The 7,011-nt window shown below is 36.8% G+C and overlaps 1 pseudogene; it reads right to left on the reverse strand.

The window, feature by feature from the left end:
* Positions 1-1,468: 1,468 nt before the first annotated feature.
* On the reverse strand, positions 1,469-2,422 carry LOC125864057 (protein CHUP1, chloroplastic-like; annotated as a pseudogene).
* Positions 2,423-7,011: the final 4,589 nt, after the last annotated feature.

Here is a 7,011-nt window from a genome sequence, read left to right on the forward strand (position 1 = left end):
TACCCAAATCGAGTCATGTTATCGCGGGTGTAAACCAACAATAAAATCAATATTCAAAACCTCCCACTACAAAGTAGGAATACTAATATCTTAGGACAAACCTCTTGGCTTTTGATTCTCAACCTTCACTTGTTGACAATTAGGAGACTTTGCCACAAATTCCGCAAATCCTTTTTCATCCCATTCCACCAATAAACCTCCCGCAAGTCATGGTACATCTTGGTGGCTCCTTGGTAAGTGCAATATCAAGAACTATGTAATTTCGATAAAATTTGCTCCCTTAAGTCATCAACATTGGAAACACACAAACAACCTTGATATGCAAGTTACCTTCTCCCCCTTGGGAGAAAGCCTCAACAGTTTTTTTAAGTAGCCCTTCCTCTTTTCAATCAAAATTGGATCAAGACCTTACTTAGTTTTCACATCCGACACAAATGACTATTGTGAACCATTATGGACAATAACACGGCTCTAATTAGAATCAACCAACCGAACACCCAATCGGTAATCTATGAACATCACACACCAAATATCTCTTATCTTTCTCAACATGAGCAACACTACCCATTGTAAGTGACTAAGAGCATCCGCCACCACATGGCCTTACCAGGGTGATAGAAAACACTCATGTCGTAATCCTTCAAGAGTTCTAGTCATCTACGTTGGCAAAAAAATTAGATCATTTTGCTTGAACACATATTGCAAACTCTTGTGGTTGGTAAAGACATCAACATGAACACCATACAAAAATGCCTCCAAATCTTTAATGCAAAAACAACCGCCACTAGCTCCAAATCATTGGTAGGGTAGTTCTTTTCATGAATCTCTAGTTGCCTTGAAGCATAAGCAATGAATTTCTCATTTGCATAAGAACACATCCTAACCCAATTCTTGAAGCATCTGAATAAACAACAAACCCATCAAAACCTTCTGGTAATATGAACACTGGAGCGGAGGTAAGTCTATTTTTCAATTCCTGAAATTTCTTCACACAAACTTCCGGCAACAAGAACTTTACTTTCTTTTGGGTTAATACCGTCAATGGAGAGGCAATTGAAGAAAAACCTTCCACAAACCTTCTAAAGTAACTCACCAAATCCAAGAAACTTTGAATATCCAAAGGGAAGAGGTCTAGGCCAACTCTTAACCACATTCGTTTTCTTAGGATCTACCTCAATATCCTTGCTGGAGACAATGTGAAAAAGAAAAGCCATAGAACTTAAACCAAACTTGCATTTACTAATCTTTGCAAAGAGTTGTTGTTCCTTGAGGACTTTCAACACAATCCTCAAATGATCGGCTAGCTCATCCTCACTCCTTGAGTAAATCAAAATGTCATCAATAAATAAGATCACAAACCTATCAAGGTATTGTTTAAATAACCTATTTATTAAGTCTCTTGTAGGGAAAGAATCCATGAGATACGGGATAAAAACTAACTGATGTTGATCTCTTGCGAACTAGTTCTTTAGAGAGATCCTTTCAAAACTTCTGCATATTTCTCCAACTCAGCTTTATGAACATCTTCTTGGTCATGGTTATTTCCTTTTTCTTGAGGTGATTCAGCAAGACGTTTTGACATATAATCTAATGAGCCCACATCACTATATCTCCTTGTACGTGTCTGGTAGTTTCTGCTTTCTCCTTTATTGGTTGTAGAGCCTTGATCAAATGAATGGAAATCTATAAATTGTTTGGATGAACCTGGAGATGGTGTTCTTGATCTGCTCTGGGGCCTAATAACTCCAGTATCTACGTCAGACATATCTAAAGAGTACCCAGAAGAATAATAAGAGCATCTTGCTGCATTCTCTTCAGTGTTGTGAGCCATTTCTGAATGATTATGATGATGGTCCTTTCCCCGTATTAGTCTCATAAGTTTACGAAAGATTTTTCTTTTGTTTGAAGTGTCAGACTTATGAGCTGAAGAATTAGAAATAGAAGTACCATAAAACTCACCTGAATTCATAAGATGTGGTTCTGGGGAGGATAACTGGTTAGAATCAAGCTCCAAAACATGGATTCCCCTGTCCCCTTGGTCTTCTTTAGCTGCATATTCAACAACTAGTTGCTTGGCTTTCTTACTAGATTCGGGGCTTAACGATTTACTGAGATCCCTTGCATTTGTTTCACCTAGGACAGACTGATAGTTCCTCAGCTCATACCGCAACAAGCATTTATCCATTTAAGATAGGCTACTTCGTCAACATCACTGCAACGACCTTCTTGAATGTGATCAACTTCTTTTACTAATTCTTCATTTTGCTTTCTCAACTGTAGACTTTCTTGTTTCAGTGCTTCTACCTGTGTCAGAACAAAGGTCAACAAAAACACATGAAATAAACAATGTTGATGAATAAAAGACTTACTAATACACTATCTTCCAGAGTAGAAATGGCAAAGAGATGAAGATATTCCGCATAGGTCGCAAATATGATGTCCGCATAGGAAATGGCAAAGAGCTTTTCAATTGCCCTCCGGGTATCATTTCTAGGAAATGATTTCCTGTGTGCCTTACCTATGCGGACATCATCTTTGGGACCTATGTGGAATATCTTCAGCTCTTTGCCATTTCTTCTTTGGAAGATAATATATTAGTAAGTCTTTTATTCATCAACATTGTTTATTCCATGTGTTTTTGTTGACCTTTGTTTTGACACAGGCAGAAGCACTGAAAGAAGAAAGCATACAGTTGAGAAAGCAAAATGAAGAATTAGTAAAAGAAGTTGATCACAGTCAAGAAGGTCGTTGCAGTGATATTGACGAAGTAGCCTATCTTAAATGGATAAATGCTTGCTTGTGGTATGACCTGAGGAACTATCAGTCTGCCCTAGGTGAAACAACTGCAAGGGATCTCAGTAAAACGTTAAGCCCTGAATCTAGTAAGAAAGTCAAGCAACTAGTTGTTGAATATGCAGCTAAAGAAGACAAAGGGGACAGGGGAATCCATGTTTTGGAGCTTGATTCTAACCAGTTATCCTCCCAAGAACCACGTCTTATGAATTCAGGTGAGTTTGATGGTACTTCTATTTCTAATTCTTCAGCCCATAAAACTGACACTTCAAACAAAAGCAAAATCTTTCGTAAGCTTATGACACTAATACGGGGAAAGGACCATCATCATAATCATTCAGAAATGGTTCACAACACTGAAGAGAATGCAACAAGATGCTCTTATTATTCTTCTGGGTACTGTTCAGGTATGTCTGTCGTAGATACTGGAGCTATTAGGCCCCAGAGCAGATCAAGAACACCATCTCCAGACAATTTATAGATTTCCATTCATTTGATCTAGGCTCTACAACCAATAATAAAGGAGAAAGCAGAAACTACCCGACACGTACAAGGAGATATAGTGATGTGGGCTCATTAGATTATATGTCAAAATGTCTCGCTGAATCACCTCAAGAAAAAGGAAATAACCATGACCAAGAAAATGTTCATAAAGCTGAGTTGGTGAAATATGCAGAAGTTTTGAAAGGATCTCGCTCTAAAGAACAAGTTCACAAGAGATCAGCATGTCAACTAGAGCTTCATCTATGAAGTTTGCTTCAATTATCCTCATCAATGTTCTTGCACAATGTTGTGTCTGAACAACTTAAGTATAAGAATTCTTACTTGGTTTTTCTTCTATGTGGAAGTCGGATTTCAATTATTTTGTAGATGATTTTATTGCTAATATGCACTTACCGTGTCGTCTGTAAACATATTGTTCATTATTATGGAACAAAATTTTGTAAAGGCAAGTAATATATATTCAACTTTGTTGGAGATCTTAAATGTTATGAACAATGACATTGAACTGAACTTGGTGATATCCTATAGTTAAAAATATAAATATTGCTAATCCGGCTACTAGATACCTTGGAGTAATTTCCGAGAGTGCCTTAAAAGTTAATTAGTGTTCTGAATTTGAAACATATTCTTTGGATGTTTCATATCACTTACTAATTTGTTCACTAATGCCCTTTAGGGACTTCTTTTACAACATAGGATTCTCTGATAAAGATATAGTGACATTGTCGGGAGGCCACGTTGGTATATCACATGAATCTGCATCAGTATATTGATATTTTTATCTCACTGGATAATGTTGTTTGTCTTAAAGTTCTTTTTTATTCACTGTTGCAGGGGAGAGCCCATCCATATGTGTCTGGTTTTGAGGGACCTTATTGGTAAGCATTCGAGGTCGAATTTTAGGTTGGGTGTCGGGGTGGTGATCTGAGTCGAGTGTCAGGGTTGGGTTTTGGGTCAAGAGTTGAGGTCATATACCAGATCACGTGACGAGTTCAGGCTCCGAATCAATTGTCGAGGATGGATATCGAGGTCGGATAGTAGTTCAGAAACTGGGTTTTGGATCAGGTGTTAGGGCCGGGTCCCGAATCAGTTGTCGGGGTATCAGATCCTATTTGAGAAGTCAGATCATGCATCGAGTGTAGGGGTTGGGTCCTTATCCGAAATTCAGATCATAGTTCAGATGTCAGGTCTCAGGTTAGGGTCTTGGCGTTGAATCTTAGATCAGGTGTTGGCGTCGGGTCTTGGTTCAAAAGTCGGGTCCTGATTCAGTAGTTGGATTAGATCTTAGATTGGTCGTTAGGGTCGGGGTCGTGTTTCGATTTGAAAGTCAGATCTCAGGTCAAGAGTCGGTCCCCATTTAGAAGTCAAGTCTTGGACTAGGAGTCGGGAGTCGGGTCAGGTGTAGGGTTGGGTTCTGCTACGAAAGCATAGCCAAAATGGAAATATATTTCCCAAAAAATACTTTTCATTCACTAACCAAATATTAGAAAATATTTTTCACTCACCAACCAAACATGAGAAAATAAGTGAGAAACCAACTTATTTTCCTAAAGCATAGTTTCTAGGATAATTTTTTCCATGGAAACATTTTGCTTCATACCAAATGGTGTAACTAAATCTAAATGTTCAATTTAAGAGATGCAAAAATATTGGAAGAAGTTAAATACTAATATTTGAAAATGCAATAAACAGAATAAAAGATAATTACTCATTTTAGCGTGAGAGTGTGCCATGTCACCGGGTATATTATATATATATATGACAGAGTATGAGCAGTGAAATTTGATACACATTTGCCTCATCAGTAATCCACAGATATAGTGTAAGAAAATAGTCCGTGAGGAAAAATAGAAAGTGAGAGTAGTATAAAATTTAAGGTGTGCATAATAAAAGAAGGTTATTTTTATTTTAAGTATATAGTAAGTCTTTCCAGATAACAAAATGTTAAAATTCTCATGATAATGATACTATATTGCTCAGCTCAAGTATTATACTTTCAATGCTAAAAGAACTTGGTGCCTTGTTACTCCCTTGTTCTCAACACAATTAACTATAGTGACGAAATTTTTTGTCGTGGATATTATTCCTACGCGTAATTATATGCTCAACACAATTAAATATAGTGACAACAGTTTTTGCTTTTTTCTGCTTGTCTACCATCCATAAGCCTTCTATTTTTGGGATATAGGTGGGGTTGAAACTTATCATGAAGATCGCCTTGTTTATAACCTCTTCTTTTTTTGTGGACATTAGGAATTTATATTAACTATACTGTTGTGCATAAATAGTAATAAGTATTTATATTATCCCCTGCTTCCCATTTGGAATTATACTAATCCATAAGTCGAAAGTCTCGAGATTAAGAAACAGTATTACACTCGAGATATCACAAAAACGGTGGTTCATTCTAGCAATTTTGATTTGTATAGCCCTTCTGTTCTAGCTGCAAATTGGAGAGATTGCATTTTAATTAAAATGGCTCCTAATCCTCCCAATCCAAAAGAATTTCCAAGACCATGTAGGTATATGTTCTTAATATGAATTAGAAAGCCAACCAATAATTGAATATGTATTATGTGGTGATAAAAATTGAGATGTGGTGTTTCATTAATTTTACAAAATTGTTGCAGGGAAATACTAAAAATTGAGTATACTCAAAGCAGATGATGGGATTGGGCTATTGCTTGCTTGGATTATTGTCTGAAGGTCTCGGTCTTGATCGTTGTCATCTCAAAAATTTGGATTGCCGGAGGGGCTTGGTGTTTTGGCCCTTTACTACCCAGCATGCCCTCGGCCAGAACTCACCATAGGCACCAACAAACATTCTGACAATGATTTTCTCACAGTGCTTCTACAAGATCACATCGGAGGACTCCAAGTGCTTCACCAGAATCAATGGGAATGGTTTGATGTTCCTCATATGTGTGGTGCTCTTGTGGTCAACATTGAAGATCTTTTGCAGGCTAGTATTTTTCTTTTCTAATCCATGTACGATCGATAAGAGTGAATATACCATTTGCTTATTTTGGTTGCTTTTTTTCACCTCATATCAAATGACAAGTACATAAGTGTAGAGCACAGAGTATTGGCAAATAAAGTTGGACCAAGAGCATCAGTTCCATGCTTCTTTGGCACAGATTCAATGTCATATTCCAAACTTTATGGACCGATTTCTGAATTGTTGTCAGAAGATAACCCTCCAAAATATCGTGCAACCGCAGTTAAAGACTATCATGAGTACTTCCATAAAAAAGTTCTAGATGGAACTTCTTCATCGTCGCGTTACAAGATCTAATCTTAATGAAACAACATAAATTATAATGAGAACTGAGAATATCACTTTAGATGTTGGTTATTACCTATTGTATTGTATCATCTTGTTACTTTATACACAATGTTTTTTTTAAAAGACAACTGAAGTTTTGTTGTTTTTTGTTGTTAAATCTTTTGTTATGTAATGACAAAAAGTCTCATTTTATATAACGAACGAGCTAAAAGCCTTTGATGATACTAAGGCTAGTATCAAAAGGAATTGTTGATGCTGGAAACACCGAAGTGCCACGAATATTCATTCAACCAACTAAAATAGAGGAATCTGTAAGCAGTTCATTTTTCCAGTGATAGATCCAATCAAGCATAAAGAGATTGTGGACAAAGTTTGAGAAGCATCGGAGAGATGGGGTATAATTTAATTTCTTCCAAGTAATTGATCAT

The sequence above is a fragment of the Solanum stenotomum genome, chromosome 5 (genome assembly GCF_019186545.1).
Source record: "Solanum stenotomum isolate F172 chromosome 5, ASM1918654v1, whole genome shotgun sequence".
NCBI classification, from domain to species: domain Eukaryota; kingdom Viridiplantae; phylum Streptophyta; class Magnoliopsida; order Solanales; family Solanaceae; genus Solanum; species Solanum stenotomum.